General features: G+C 37.3%; 1 pseudogene; it reads left to right on the top strand.

The window, feature by feature from the left end:
* Positions 1-13,022: 13,022 nt before the first annotated feature.
* Positions 13,023-15,903, top strand: LOC113914761 (annotated as a pseudogene).
* The last annotated feature ends 109 nt before the right edge of the window (positions 15,904-16,012 follow it).

The following is a 16,012-nucleotide window of genomic DNA, read 5'->3' as shown; positions in this document are numbered from 1 at the left end:
CGTCGCTGCAGCAAGAGACCTCTTCTGCCTATTTCTTGACTGGACTTTTTTGTTTTTGTTTTTGTTTTTGTTTTTTTTTGGGGGGGTGTTGAGTTTGACAAGTTCTTTATAGATTTTGGATATTACCCTGTTATCTGATAAGACATTTGCAAATATCTTTTCCCATTCCTACGTTGCCTTTTTGTTTGTCAACTGTGTCCTTTGTTGTTCAAAAGCTTTTTATCTTGATAAAGTCCCAGTAGTTCATTTTCACTTTTGTTTCCCTTGCCTTTGGAGATGTGTGTAGCAAGAAGTTGCTGTGGCCAAGGTCAAAGAGGTTGCTGCCTGTGTTTTCCTCTAGGATTTTGATGAATTCCTGTCTCACATTTAGATCTTTCTTTTATTTTGAGTTTATTTTTGTGTATGGTATAAGAAAAAGGTCCAGTTTCATTCTTCTACATGTGACTGTCCAATTTTCCCAGCACCATTTATTGAAAAGACTGTCTTTTTTTCCATTGGATATTCTTTCCTGCTTTGTCGAAGATTAGTTGACCATACAGTTGGGGGTCCATTTCTGGGTTCTCTATTCTGTTCTATTGATCTATGTGTCTATTTTTGTGCCAGTACCATACTGTCTTGATGATTACAACTTTGAAGTCTGGAATTGTGATGCCACCAGCTTTGGTTTTCTTTTTCAACATTCCTCTGGCTATTCAGGGTCTTTTCTGGTTCCATACAAATTTTAGGATTGTTTGTTCCAGCTCTGTGAAAAGTGCTGATGGTGTTTTGATAGGAATTGCATTGAATGTGTAGATTGCTTTGAGTGGCATAGACATTTTAACAATATTTGTTCTTCCAATCCATGAGCATGGAAGGTTTTTCCATTTCTTTGTGTTTTCTTCAAGTTCTTTCATAAGTGTTCTATAGTTTTCAGAGTACAGATCCTTTGCCTCTTTGGTTAGGTTTATTCCTAGGTATCTTATGGTTTCAGGTGCAATTGTAAATTGGATTGATTCCTTGATTTCTCTTTCTTCTGCTTCATTGTTGGTGTATAGAAATGCAAGTGACTTCAGTGCATTGATTTTATATCCTGTCACTTTGCTGAATTCCTGTATCAGTTCTAGCAATTTTGGGTAGAGTCCTTTGGGTTTTCTACATAGAGTATCATGTTGTTTGTGAAGAGTGAAAGTTTGACTTCTTTGTTGATTCAGATTCCTTTTATTTCTTTTTGTTGTCTGACTGCTGAGGCTTGGACTTCCAGTACTATGTTGAACAGCAGTGGTGAGAGTGGACATCCCTGCCATGTTCCTGTCCTTAGGGGAAAAGTCCTCATTTTTTCTCCAATGAGGATGATATTCCCTGTGCATTTTTCATATATGGCTTTTAAGATATTGAGGTATGTTCCTTCTATCTCTACTGTAAAGAGTTTTTATCAAGAAAGGATGCTGTATTTTGTCAAATGCTTTTTCTGTGTCTATTGAGAAGATCATGTGGTTCTTGTCCTTTCCTTTATTAATGTGGTGTATCACATTGATTGATTTGTGATGTGGAACCACACTTGCAGCCCAGGAAAAACCCCACTTGGTTGTGGTGAATAATCCGTTTGATGTATTGTTGGATCCTATTGGCTAGTATCTTGGTGAGAATTTTGGCATCCATGTTCCTCAAGGATTTTGGTCTGCAATTCTCTTTTTAGGTGGGGTCTTTGGTTTTGGGAACAAGGTAATGCTGGCATCATAGAAAGAGTTTGGAAGTTTTCCTTCCATTTCTATTTTTTTAAACAGTTTCAGAATAGGTATCAATTCTTCTTTACATGTTTGGTAGAATCCCGCTGGGAAGCTATCTGGTCCTGGACTCTTGTTTGTCAGGAGAGTTTTGATTACTGCTTCAATTTCATTGCTGGTTATGGGTCTGTTCAGGTTTTCTATTTCTTCCTGTTTCAGTTTTGGTAGTTTAAAAGTTTCCAGGAATGCATCCATTTCTTCCAGATTGCCTAATTTGTTGGCATATAATTGCTCATAATATTCTCTTATAAAAGTTTGTATTTCTTTGGTGTTGGTTGTGAACTCTCCTCTTTCATTCATAATTTTATTTATTTGGGTCCTTTCTCTTTTCTTTTGGATAAGTCTGGATAGAGGTTTATTGATCTTTTTAATTCTTTCAAAGAACCAGCTCCTAGTTTCACTGATCTGTTCTACTTTTTTTTTTTTTAATTTCTATATCATTGACTTCTGCTCTACTCTTTATTATTTCTCTTCTCCTGCTGCATTTAGGCTTTATTTGCTGTTCTTTTCCCAGCTCCTTTAGGTGTAAGGTTATGTTGTGTATTTGAGACTTTTCTTGTTTCTTGAGAAATGCCTGTATCGCTATATACTTCCCTCTTAGGACTGCCTTTGCTGCATCCCAAAGGTTTTGAACAGTTTTGTTTTCCTTTTCATTTGTTTCCATGTATTTTTAAAAATCTTCTTTAATTTCTTCATTGACCCATTCATTCTTTAGTAGGATCTTCTTTAACATCCAAGTATTTGTGTTTCTTCAAATTTTTTCCTGTGATTAAGTTCAAATTTTAAAGCATTGTGGCCTGAAAATATGCATGGTATAATCTCAATCTTTTTGTACCAGTTGAGACCTGATTTGTAACCCAGGATGTGATCCATTCTGGAGAATGTTCCATGTGCACTCAAGAAGAATGTGTATTCTGTTGCTTTAGGATGAAATGCTCTGAATATATTTGTGAAGTCCATCTGGTCCAATGTGTCATTCAGAGCCTTTGTTTCCTTGTTGATCTTCTACTTAGATGATCTGTCCATTGCTGTGAGTGTGGTGTTAAAGTCCTCTACTATGATTGTATTATTATCAATGTGTTGCTTTAATTTTGTTATTAATTGGCTTATATATTTGGGTGCTCCTAAGGAAGGGCAGATATATTTAAAATTGTTAGATCTTCTTGTTGGATAGACCCTTTAAATATGATATAGTGTCCTTCATCTCTTATTAAGGTCTTTGGTTTAAAATGTAGTTTGTCTGATATAAGGATTGCTACTCCAGCTTTCTTTTAATGTCCATTAGCATGATAAATAGTTCTCCACCCTCTCGCTTTCAATGTGGATGTGTCTTTGTGTCTAAAATGAGTCTCTTATAGACCGCATATTGATGGGTCTTGTTTTTTTATCCAGTCTGATACCCTATGTCTTTTGATTGGAGTATTTAGCCCATATACATTCAGAATAATTATTGAAAGATATGAATTTAGTGCCATTGTATTTCCTGTAACATCACTGTTTCTGTTGAATGTCTCTGTTCCTTTCTGATCTTTGTTACTTTTGGGCCCTCTCTTTGTTCAAAGGATCCTCTTTAGTATTTCCTGCAGGGCTGGTTTACTGTTCATAAATTCCTTTAGTTTTTGTTTGTCCTCTTTATCTCTCTTTCTCTTCTGAATGACAGCCTTGCTGGATAGAGTATCCTTGGCTGCATATTTTTCCCATTTAGCATCTTGACTATATCATGCCAGTCCTTTCTGGCTTGCCAGGTCTCTGTGGACAGGTCTGCTGCCAGCCTTATGTTTCTACCCTTGTAGGTTAAAGACCTCTTATCCTGAGCTGTTTTCAGGATTTTCTCTATATCTCTGAAATTTTTAAGCTTCACTATTATATGTTGACATGTTGATCTATTTTTATTGATTTTGAGGGGCATTCTCTGTGCCTCCTGGACTTGAATGCCTGTTTTCTTCCCCAGATTAGGGAAGTTTTCAACTATAAATTGTTCAAATAAACCTTCTGCCCCTCTCTCTCTCTTTATCTTCTGGGATTCCTATTATCTGGATATTATTTCGCTTTATGGAATCACTGAGTTGTTGAAGTCTCCCTTTGTGATCCAGCAGTTGTCTTTCTCTCTTCTTCTTAGCTTTCTTATTTCTCATCATTGTGTCTTCTATATCACTGACTCTTCTGTCTTGTTTATCCTTGCTGTTAGAGCCTCCATTTGTGACTGCATCTCAGTAAGAGCATTTTTAATTTTTACCTGATTAGATTTTAGTTCTTTTATATCTCCAATAAGGGATTCTCTAGTGTCTTCTCTGCTTTTTACAAGCCCAGTAGTATCTTTATAATCGTTGTTTTAGATTCTAGTTCAGACGTCTTACTTATATCTGTATTGATTAAATCTCTGGCGTGAGTACTTCCTCCTGTTCTTTCTTTTGGGGTGAGTTTCTCTGTCTCATCATTATGTCCAGAAAAGAATAGAAGAAAGAGAGAAAAGACAACAACAACAACATAGAAAAAAACCAAACCAACCAAACAAAAAGAAAACAAGAACAAAACTAAATAAGAAAAAATGAAGCCAGAAATAAAACATGACAAAACAATAAACTAGATCCTGGGTGTATTTTGGTCTGTTTGTTAAAGGAAACTAGATCCCAAAATAAGAAAGAAAAACATATATAGATATATATGTATGTACAAAATACAATACAATACAATGAAAGGAAACCAAAATTTAAAAAACATATAACAAAAAATAAAAAAATAAAAAACATATAACATACATAAAAATAAAAATTAAAAAGGAATAAAAAATTGAAAAAATAAAATAGCTGAAAAAAACTTGAAAGACTAAAAATAAAAAAAAGCAACCCACAAATGCTATATTCCGTTTTCCCCAAGAGTGGAAGCTTTACAGCCCTCTGTGACCGGTTAACTTGGTGTGAGTGAGCTGTTTGTGCCCGTCTTCTGGGGGAGGGGCCTGTTAAACTGATTTGCAAGTGCCCTTGCACTTGTGGAAACGTGCCTCCCTTACTAGGGAGCCCAGCTCCGTGTAAGCGGCTCTGGATTCCACTATGTGGTGCTGTTTTGTTCCCTGAACGCCTTCAGCACCGATGGACAGGATGAAAATGGCGGCGCCCAGCTCTCCAGCCCCAGGACTGTAAGTTTGCACTCTCCACTCTTTAGTGAGTCCTCACAGAAAAGCAGTCAATCCCTTTTGTCCCCCTGGTGTCTGTCTGCACTCAGCCTGTAACCGAGCATTTTCATTTTAGGTACTGGACTGAGTTTCAAGTCGCCAAATTTTAGGGACTCAGGTGGTGCAGACTTGCACTGTTACTCCCTGGGGGAGGGAGAGGGCGTCCCACCAGGCTTCTGCCTTTTGCTGGGCCACTGCTCAGAGAGTGGTTGCCAACTGTGCAGTGGTTCCTCATTTATGGCAACACTTAGCGGAAAGCCGGGGCTTAGACTCGCTGTCTGCATCCAGTTTCCCTCTCCTGCCTGAAAACTCTTCCGCACTCAGGCACTCCTGTGCTTGTGACCCCGGGGAGCCTGAGACAACGCTATGCCACCTGGGATTTCGCCCCTCTTCACCTCCTGAGCGCCTTTCAGGCAGGGACGTCCCCCACTGGAGTAAACTTCTAAAAGTTGCAATTTTGCACTCCACTGCTTATAATACTTTGCAGTAGTCCCCTTAAACAGGCTCCCTCCTGCTGCCATATCCTCTGATATATCGCCCCAGTTGAAGGCTCTGCACCTCCTACCTTCCAAAAAGCAATTGCTTTTCTATTTGTAGAATTGCAGCATTTCTTTTCTCAGATCTCTGATTGATTTCAAAGGTGTTCAGAATGATTTGATAACTATCTAGCTGAATTCCAGGGACAGACAAACTTCAGGTCCCCTACTCCTTCACCATCTTAACTCCCCTCCCTCTATCTCACTTTCTATAGATAATAGTTATGATGTCAGTTCAATTCTGAAAGCCCGTGTTTTCACAGGTGCAACTGGGGCATAAACCTGAGACTTGTAGTACTCACCTGTAGAATTAGAGGATTTCTTTCTCCAGCTCTCTGCTCATTGGAATTTCCCCCACATTCTCAAGTCCCGTATTCCCAGTCCTCTGGCTATACAGCCAGGGTTTTTCTCAGAGTTTTAGCTCCCTTTGTTCTCTCAAAGTTCCACATGATGGGCTGACCTTGGGGCAAAGCAGTGAAGGACAAGACAGAGTAAAATAACAGAAATTACTCTCATTCTTCTGAACACAAGGGTCCCTTTTCCTGGTTTCTCTGGCCAGGAAGACAGGGTCCCTTAGGGTCTAGGTGCTTGCAATGCCACCACCACTCCTGCTGCCACTGCCACCCCTGTGCAGCTTCATGATGCTTCTGGCCTTGGGGCATGCCAGGGAGGGACAAAAGAGAAAACAAGGGCATTCTCTTCATACTCCCCAGCCCTCAAGGAGCCTTTTTCCTAGTTCTTTGGCTAGAAAGGTGTGCTGTTAGGTCAAAGCAAGAAGGGGAATAAATTCACTGGTAAATTCATCACTATGCTAGTCATTCTTCAAGTTTTGACTTACACAATCCCTCTGCTATTGTTTACTTTTCAGTGTCATCAGGTTGCTGCTTTTTGTGTTCTCTTCAGTTAGAATCAGTTGGAGAGAAATACTGTAGAGGACTTACTCCATCTTGGCCAGCACCGGAAGTGTGTTACTATAATTTTGAGTTTTTATTTTTCCTTCTTTCCCCTTTTCCCCAAATCAGGTTGTACTTCGGTCCTTTTATCTAAATTTTGTTAGGAGAGTGCTTTAACAGAGATCAAATAACAGTGGCTTAATCAAGACAGAATTGTATTTTCCTCTCAAGGAAGAGGCTAGAGGTAAATAGTCTAAGAGAGTAGGGTGGCTCTACTAGGTTCTCCTGTGGTTTCTACCACTGGGTCAAGGCACCTGCCCCATTTCTCATCATCTCCCAATTAGCAACTAGGGAGAAAAGGGCAGTGGAACAAGTGTTGCATTTTTTAAAGGAGTATAACCTGGAAGTGGCACCATTATTTCTGTCCATGTCCCATTGGCCAGAATTTAATCACATGGCCACACCATGCTGCAAGGGAACTTGGGAACTGAAGTCTCTAGCTTGGTGGTAATGTCTAGCGAGACACCCAGGGAATGCTAGTACTAAATATGGGGAAAATGGAACATAGTAGACAATGCCAGTCGTAACCTGAAATTTTGGGGGGAGAGAGCTATAGAATACTTAACAATGCTAGCTAAAATATTTAAAAAACTTTTTAAGATGTAAAGCTTTAAAAATGTCTCCAGAGGTAAACACAAAGTGAGTACGAGAATCCAAGCAGCAAGCATCAGCTAATTACCTATGACCTAGGCCTTTTAAATTAATGCTTAAGATAGATTTCTATTTGAAATTATTTCAAACTTACAGAGAAGATTGAAGAATGGTAAAAATATCCTCCTACCCCCCCCAACCCCCAGCCAGAACTAAGAGTGAGCAAGTTGCTGACATAGGTCTTATCACTTCTGAATAATTCAGGATGTAGTGCCTTACAAATAGGGATATTCTCCTATAAAACCACAATATAATCACCAAAATCAGAAAATTAACATTGATTCATTAGTATTATATAATTCAAAGACTCAAATCAGATTTTTCTCGTTGTCCCAATAGTGTCCTTTTAAGCAAAAGGATCCAAATCTACATTCATGTGTTAGATTTAGTTGCCATTATCTCTTTAATCTCCTTCAACCTAGAACAGTCTTCAGCCTTCACTTGACTTTCATGGCTGGCACCTTTAAAGATTTCAGTCTTTCCATTTGGATTTGTCTGATTTTTCCTCATCATAAAATTCCAGCAATGATTTTTTTTTTTCCAGGAATATCACAGATGGGATGCTATCTGTGTTCCTTGTAATCATCCTAACAGGTGGTTTACAATTCAATTTGTCCCATTACTGGTCATGTTAATTTTGATCATTTGATTAAGTGATGCCTGCAAGGTTTAGCACTATCTTTTTTAATGATTTTTTTTGTAGTAGGTACTTTGAATGCAAATAAATATCTCATTCCTCATCAACTTTCACCTACTAGTTTTAGCATCTGTTGATGTTTCTTTGCTGAATAATTGTGATGACAATTGCTAAATACAGATTTTGCTAATTCCACCATTACTGTTACATTTATTAGTTGGCATTCTACTATAAGGCAAAGTGTTGGCTTCTCCATATTTATTTATTTGTACCAGTATAGATTTAAGGATTTCTCATTTATTCAATGAGTTAATATAAAAAATCATGACCAGTGGGGCTCTTCAAACTGACGTCTCTGCTTTTGTTTTATTTTAAATAATTTTTAAAAATCTTAGAATGGTTTTAGAGACTTCCTTGTATGCTTCTCACCCAGTTTCTCCATTGCTTACATCTTTTATTTCTATGATACTTTTGTCATAACTGAGGAACCAACATTGGTATTTTACCATTAACTAAACTTCACACTTTTTATTCAAATCACACTAGTTTTTCCCTACTGTTCTTTTTCTATTTCAAGATCCCATCTGAGACACCACATTACTTTTAGGTGGCAGGTCTCTTTAGTCTCCCTCAGTTTGTGTTCTCTGTCCTTTTGTCATATTCTTATCATTCTTTGAACATTTCCTTACTTTCTATCATAACAAGATGTTCCAGGCTACTCTTGTCCTCTTGTACATACATCTGTAGTTCCATAACTCTCTTCTCTATATTGAAAATGAAGAGTTCACACAGATACAACCAATTCCAATCCAAAATCCTAGAGTTAATTCTACTTTCCTCCCTTTCTATATTTGTAACTCCTATCTGACAGAATATGGATTACCATTATCCTCGATGTCTTATTGTGATAACTACTTATGGAACACTTCTCCACCTTGCTTGGGCTCTGATAGTCTGTACCAGGCTGCTACTACCAACCCCCCTTCTTTAAAAGCCCTTCTCACTCACCCCTAGACTCCAGTATCCTCTGGATCCCTGCCTCCTGCAGACAACTACCTTGCTCCACTTCATCTAGTGCACTGAGTTCTTACAGAAGAAATGAAGGAAGGAAAAAGGGAGAAAAGAGTGAAGAGGGAAGGAAGAGGAAAGAAGGAAGAAATAGAGCTTTATTGTATTGGGCCATGCATAGGCCAGGAAACAGAGCCTAGACATTTTATTTTATTTTTCTTGAAGTTTAGTTGACACACAGTTAGACTGGTTTCAGGTATACAACACAGTGATTTGACAACTCTGTATGTTATGTAGCTCACCACAAACTTAGCTACCGTCTGTCAGCACACAATGCTATTTGACTGTATTCCCTATGCTGAAACTTTCATCCCTGTGACTTACTCATTCTGTAACTGGAATGAGTGGGAGCCTGTACCTCTCACTCCCCTTCACCCATTTTGCCCATCCCACCAGTCCCTTCCCCTCTGGCAAGCACCAGTTTATTCTCTGTATTTATGGGTCTGTTTCTGCCTTTTTTAAAAAACAAAATATAATTAACATACATTTTTATATTGTTACATACATTTGTTATATTAGTTTCAGATGTACAATATATTGATTCAACATTTCTATATGTTACTTAGTGCTCAAAGTGGTAAGTGTGGTCACCATACTATATTTCCTATGCTGTGCATCTCATCTTCATGACTTATTTATTCCACAACTGGAAGTTTATCTATTTCACCCGTTCCCCCACCCACTCTGGCAACCACCAGTTCTTTGTATTTAAGTCTTTTTTGTTTGTTCATTAGTTTTGTTTTTTAGATTCCACACATAGGTGAAATCACATGATGTTTGTCATTCTCCGACTTAAGTCACTTAGCATGATACCCTCTAGGTCCATCCATGTTATCACAAATGACAAGATCTTATTCTTTTTATGGCTGAGTAATACCCCATTGCATATATATACCACTTCTTCCTTATCCATTCGTCTGTCATTGGACACTTAGATTGCTTCCATATCTTGGCTATTGTAAATAATGCTACAGTAAGCACACAGGAGCATATATCTTTTTGAATTAGTGTTTTCCTTTTCTTTGGGTAAATACCCAAAAGTGGAATTATTGGATCATATGATATTTCTATTTTTAATTTTTTGAGGAACCTCCATACTGTTTTCCACAGTGGCTGCAGCAGTTTGCATTCCCACCAACAGTGCTTGAGGGTTTCTTTTTCTCCACATCCTTGCCAAACTTATTATTTTTTGCCTTTTTGATACTAGCCATTCTGACAGGTATAAGGTGGTACCTTATTGTGATTTTGATTTGCATTTCCCTGATGATTAGTGATTTCAGCATGTCTTCATGTGTCTGTTGGCCATCTGTATGTCTTCTTTGGAAAAATATCTATTCAGGTCCTCTGCCCATTTTTAAATTGGGTTCTTTGTGGGGTTTTTTTGGTGTTGAGTTGTGTAAGTTCTTTATATATTTTGGATATTAACCCCTTATAGGATACATCATTTGCAAATATCTTCTCCCATTCAGTAGGTTGTCTTTTCATTTTGTTGATGGTTTTCTTTACTGTACAAAAGCTTTTTATTTTGGTATACTCCCAATAGTTTATTTCTGCTTTTGTTTTCCTTGCTTGAGGAGACATATCTAGAAAAATGTTGCTAAGGCTGATGTCAAAGAGACTACTACCTATGTTTTCTTATAGGACTTTTAGGTTTCAGGTCTCACAGTTAGGTATTTAATCCATTTTGAGTTAATATTTGTATAAGATGTAAGAAAGTGGTCCAATTTCATTCTTTTGCATGTAGCTGTCCAGTTTTCTCAGCACCATTTATTGAACAGACTGTCTTTTCCTCATTGCATGTTCTTGCCTCTTTTGTCATAGATTACATGACCATATATGTGTGGGATTATTTCTGGACTCTATTCTGTTCCATTGATCTAGGTGTCTATTTTTGTGCCAGTACCATATAGTTTTGATTGTTATGGCTTTGTAGTATGTCTTGAAATCTGGCATTTTGATATCTCTAATTTTGTTATTCTTTCTCAAGATTGCTTTGGCTTTTTGGGGACTTCTGTGGTTTCATACAAATTTTAATATGTTAACATATTTTAATATGTTATATGTTCTAGTTTTGTGAAAAATGCTGTTGATATTTTGACACAGATCATATTGAATGTGATTGCTTTGGGTGGTATAGACCTTTTAACAATATTTGTTCTTCCAGTCCATGAGCATGGAATATCTTTCCATTTGTTTGTGTCATCTTCAATTTCTTTCCTCAGTGTCTTTTGATTTTCAGAGTACAGGTCTTTTACCTCTTTGGTTAAGTTTATTCCCAGGTATTTCATTCTCTTTGGTGAAGTTTTTTTTTTTTTTTTTTTTTTTTTTTTTAAGATTTACTTATTTATTTGTGAGAGAGTGCACAAGCAGGGGGAGTGGCAGTCAGAGGGAGAGGGAGAAGCAGGCTCCCTGCAGAGCAAGGAACCTGATGTGGGACTTGCAGGACCCTGGGATCATGACCTGAGGTGAAGGCAGACGCTTAACTGATTGAGCCACTCAGGTATCCCCTCTTTGGTGCAGTTTTAAATGGAATTGTTTTCTTAATTTCTTTCTATTTTGTTATTAGTATATAGAAGTGCCACAGATTTCTGTATTAATTTTGTATCCTAAAATGTTACTGAATTCATTTATTCTAACAGATTTTGGTGGAGTCTTTAGGGTTTTCTATGTATGGTATTATGTCATATGCAAAAAGTAACAGTATAACTTCTTCCTTACTCATTTGCATGCCTTTTATTTCTTTTTCTTGTCTTTGTACTGTGGCTAAGACTTCCAGTACTATGTTGAATAAAAGTGGTAAGAGTGGACATTCTTGTCTTATTCTTGATCTTAAAGGAAAAGTTTTTAAGCATTGAGGGTTTGTCATATATGGCCTTTATTATGTTGAGTATGTTCCCTCTAAATCCACTTTGAGTTTTTATCATGAACAGTGTTGAATTTTGATACTTTTTCTGCATGTATTGAGATGATTATATGATTTTTTATTCTTTATCTGGTTAATGTGGTCGATTGATTTACAAGTATTGAACCATCCTTACATCCCTCAAATAAATTCTACTTGATCATAGTGAATGAGCCTTTAATGCGTTGTTGAATGTGGTTTGCTAATATTTTGTTGAAGATTTTTACATCTATGTTTGTTAGGGATATTGGCCTATAGTTTTCTTTTTGTACTATCTGGTTTTGGTATCATGGTAATGCTCAAAGACTAGACATTTTAGAAAATTCTATAGATATTAGAGAGGAAACCTGAAGACAAGGAATGTCTTCAAAGGGCTAAGAAAATAAATGTCAATATAAATTCTATAACCAGCAAAACTATTAAGAATGAAACCCAAATAAAAGAATTTTAGAAATAAAGCTCATTAAAGAATGAAAGAAAAAACAAGTTACCAACAATTAAATGCAATTTTCAGTAGTGAGAGAATGCATATTTTTAAGATTATATAAAATATTGATCAAGGTTGATCATATACTAGGAACTAAGGGAACCTCCAGAAGATGCTCTTGGATAAAAAAGCTTAGAAGAAAGGGTGGAGATGCAAGAAGGAATAGTGAGCAAAGAAAGTGATCACGTATTGGGTAAATTTAAACAAAGACTGATTTTTATAAACAGTGTAATATGTGGTGTTAAAACAATGCTGACCATGTTAATTTATAAAGCATGTTAAGTTCCTTTAAGACATGGGAAAGTATTTTGAATGTTTGACTATTTCTAATCTATTTAAGTAGTAAAAGAGTAAAACGGTATATGATAGGACATATATATATTAGAGAGGTAGACTCCAGAGCCAGAATTTCACGATTTAAATCTCAGCTCTGACATTTACTCGTTGTGTAACTTTGGGCAAATAACTTTTCTGTGCCTAGATTTATTTATTTTTTTTTAAAATCAGAGCTATAGAAATAATACTAGTATCTAATTCATATGGTTGTACCAAATGAATTTATGTAAAGCCAGTTAGATTTAGAACAGTGTCTAATCTGTCATAATTGCTAAGAAGTTTAAATCACAGTCACAGCATTCCAGCACTGTAGAGGATTTAGGATATAGATTTAGAGAAAAACCATAATCCAAAAGAAATCAAGAAAGGATAAAAAAGATATTAAGAAATAAATAAAATATAAAGAAATAAAATGAAAGCAAATATAGCAATAATTAACATAATATAAAATAATAAAATAATGTAAATTAACTAAGATCTTCAGTTAAAAGACCAATATTATCAGACTGGGTTAAAGAAAAAGTCTAGGAATGTGTTGTTCCCAAGAGACAGCTACAACATGAAACTGCTGGAAAAAGATTGGTCAGAGCCAATGGATGGGAATGGTTGGGATTCTTCCTCCAATACCTTCCCCTCCCGTCGTAGTCCACTTCGGTGTCTCAGTCTCCACTACTCCTTCCTTCCTCCACCATCCACAGTAGTGATGTCTGCGTGCCATTGCTGGGTCTCTTGCTCATGGCTTCTCGGTGCGCCCCGTCGCGATTGGTGGAGAGGAGCCCACGTCATGCCAGCTGTGAAAGGGAGGGCTTGTGACGCAAGAACACCTCAGCGCGCGGATTGGCTTCTTTGAGGCTGGAGCACAGTAGAGCCTGGTGTCCGGTCACTGCTGCTCCGGGGCCACCACTGCAGCTCCCTGCCCCGCAGCCGAGGCCACCGCTGCCGTCTGTGTCACCGCCGGGGGACTGGTTATATGATTAGGCCACAGTCTTTAATGAGTAAACAAGCTCCTTTCTGTGGTGTTCTTGGCCACGCATTTATGGAGTTTCTGAAGGGCCCCAGAGATTACTGCCAGGAACAGCACGACCTTTATGAGGACAAATGAACTGTGGAGGTTCATTGCTACTCTACTGGGAAGCCCCGGTAAGATCGGTTATCCTGGACACACAAGTGTAGAGTTGAAATCATCGGAGAATTTTACAAGAATTCGGACCTGGATGGGGTAAACCTGGGTGCACTTCCTTTCCATTGACTCAGTATTACTGAACTGAGGTTCATTTCATTTCCTGTTATTCTCAATTACATTTTCAAAGCATTGAGAATTTCCAGTGGAGTACATTGGAGTATACTTGTTTCTTAACATCATTTCTGTATTCAAATATTTAAAACACTTTTTCGTAACTGTATTGTTTCAACTAAATTAACATGGCTCCAATGAACCGGCCAGCCCCTGTGGAAATCACATACAGGAACATGAGATTTCTTATTACACACAGTCCAACAAGTGCAACCTTAAACAAATTTATAGAAGAACTTAAGAAATACGGAGTTACTACAATAGTAAGAGTATGTGAAGCCACCTATGACACTGCTCTTGTGGAGAAAGAAGGCATCTAGGTTCTGGATTGGCCTTTTGATGATGGGTCATCACCATCTAACCAGATTGTCGATGACTGGTTAACTCTTGTAAACATTAAATTTCGTGAAGAACCTGGTTGTTGTATTGCTGTTCATTGTGTTGCAGGTCTTGGGAGAACTCCAGTGCTTGTTGCCCTAGCACTAATTGAAGGTGGAATGAAAAATGAAGATGCAGTACAGTTTATAAGACAAAAGCAGCGTGGAGCTTTTAACAGCAAGCAACTTTTGTATTTGGAGAAATATCATTCTAAAATGCGGCTATGCTACAAAGACTCCAGTGGTCGTAGAAACAACTGTTGCATTCAATAAAACTTGGCTCCCTGATGTTATTGCCTTGGAAATGGAACTTGAGACAGGACTTAATTATCATACATATTAGCCAACATGTAGGCTTAATGAATGACAAGTCTAATGAAGCTTCCATAGGAATCATGAAAAAGCCACAAGCTTGACAGAATTGTAGCCTCTATGTTTGGCTTCATACTATTCCCATGCCAGAAAAAATATGTAAGAATTGAGAGATTAGGTGCCAAAATATCCAGCACAATACTTGTATATTTTTAGTATCATATATAATTAAAATCCTAGAAATTATGAACAGCACTGTAAACCATATGTGGTTTATTCCTTTAGTCCTTTCAAACATTGCAAGTAGGGCCTATGTGGTTATTTGTTCCTTCATGTTTACCATCCCACATGAGCACCAGTATACATCAGGTTTTAGCAAAAATTGATTTTTATTGGATTCTTACCAAGACTTAGGGGATTATTTAATGTCTTTCTATTAAGCTCATTTTGTGCTGTGAGGAAAACCTCCATTTTGAAAAATCACAAATCTGTGGTTAAAAGTTCATGTAAAATACACATTGTACAGAAACACATGGGTGATGTTTTCAGACAAAAAAGTCTTACAGTTACTTTAATGTTTACACTTGGGGTGCAACTTAGAGGGGGAGGGCCTGAAGACAGAGTGGGAGGAGGCTATGAAATATCTCTAGTAAAATGTTGCCTTTGTCTTGTGCAGGATGTATAGAATAGGTCTTTTATTTAGCAAAAAAAAAAATTCTTTTTAAGGCAGAGATGCTTTATAGCCCAAACATTTCTTATTTATAAAATTTCTGAAATCTTGAAATTCTTCACCATGTCTATTGGAAGTTTATTAACTATTTTTCTTTGAAGCATATTTTTTCTTGTCTTCCCAATCAAGAGAAGTAGGTTTCTACTAATGAAGTGAGTAGGCATCTAATATTTTATATGCTTTTTGAACTGTGCAACTTTGTATTTGGATACCTGATACTTTGTTTTATTATGTAATTGATAAGATGATGACCTGTATTAATGCTAGTTTAACCATATATTCATACTGTCTGGGAATATAGTTCTGCAGGAGAAATAATTTCAGTGTTCACCATTCACCAGCTAGTACAAGAGCTTAACCATCTAAATAAATAATGAATTGTAGGAGGGAGAAAGAGGTAGGATGGTAAAAATGTGTTAATATGCCTCCTACCCATCCTTTACTCTTGGGACTCTGTACACATTTCTCCCCCTGAAGCCTTCTCTTATTTTTCATAGGAAGTATCTGCTCCCTTCTCTGGTTACCCTTGACCTTTATCTGCTCTTCTTTCATGGACTTAACCACTTTGTCCCTTGTGGAACAATGAATTGTGTCCATATCTCCTTCACTAGACTCTGAGCTCTGTAAAGGCAGAGTTCTAGGAAGGATTCTAGATTTCCCACAAGATCTAGCTAATTGTTGGCAATTAGATGAAGAAATTCTTGGGGAGGAAGTCAGGGTTATAGAAAAGTGAATTCTCAGGGCCTCAGGGACAAGGCTCTCATTCACTGTGTGCCTGGGTATCTCCCCTCACA

The sequence above is a fragment of the Zalophus californianus genome, chromosome 11 (genome assembly GCF_009762305.2).
Source record: "Zalophus californianus isolate mZalCal1 chromosome 11, mZalCal1.pri.v2, whole genome shotgun sequence".
NCBI lineage: Eukaryota > Metazoa > Chordata > Mammalia > Carnivora > Otariidae > Zalophus > Zalophus californianus.
This window is presented reverse-complemented; position numbering and strand designations above follow the sequence as displayed.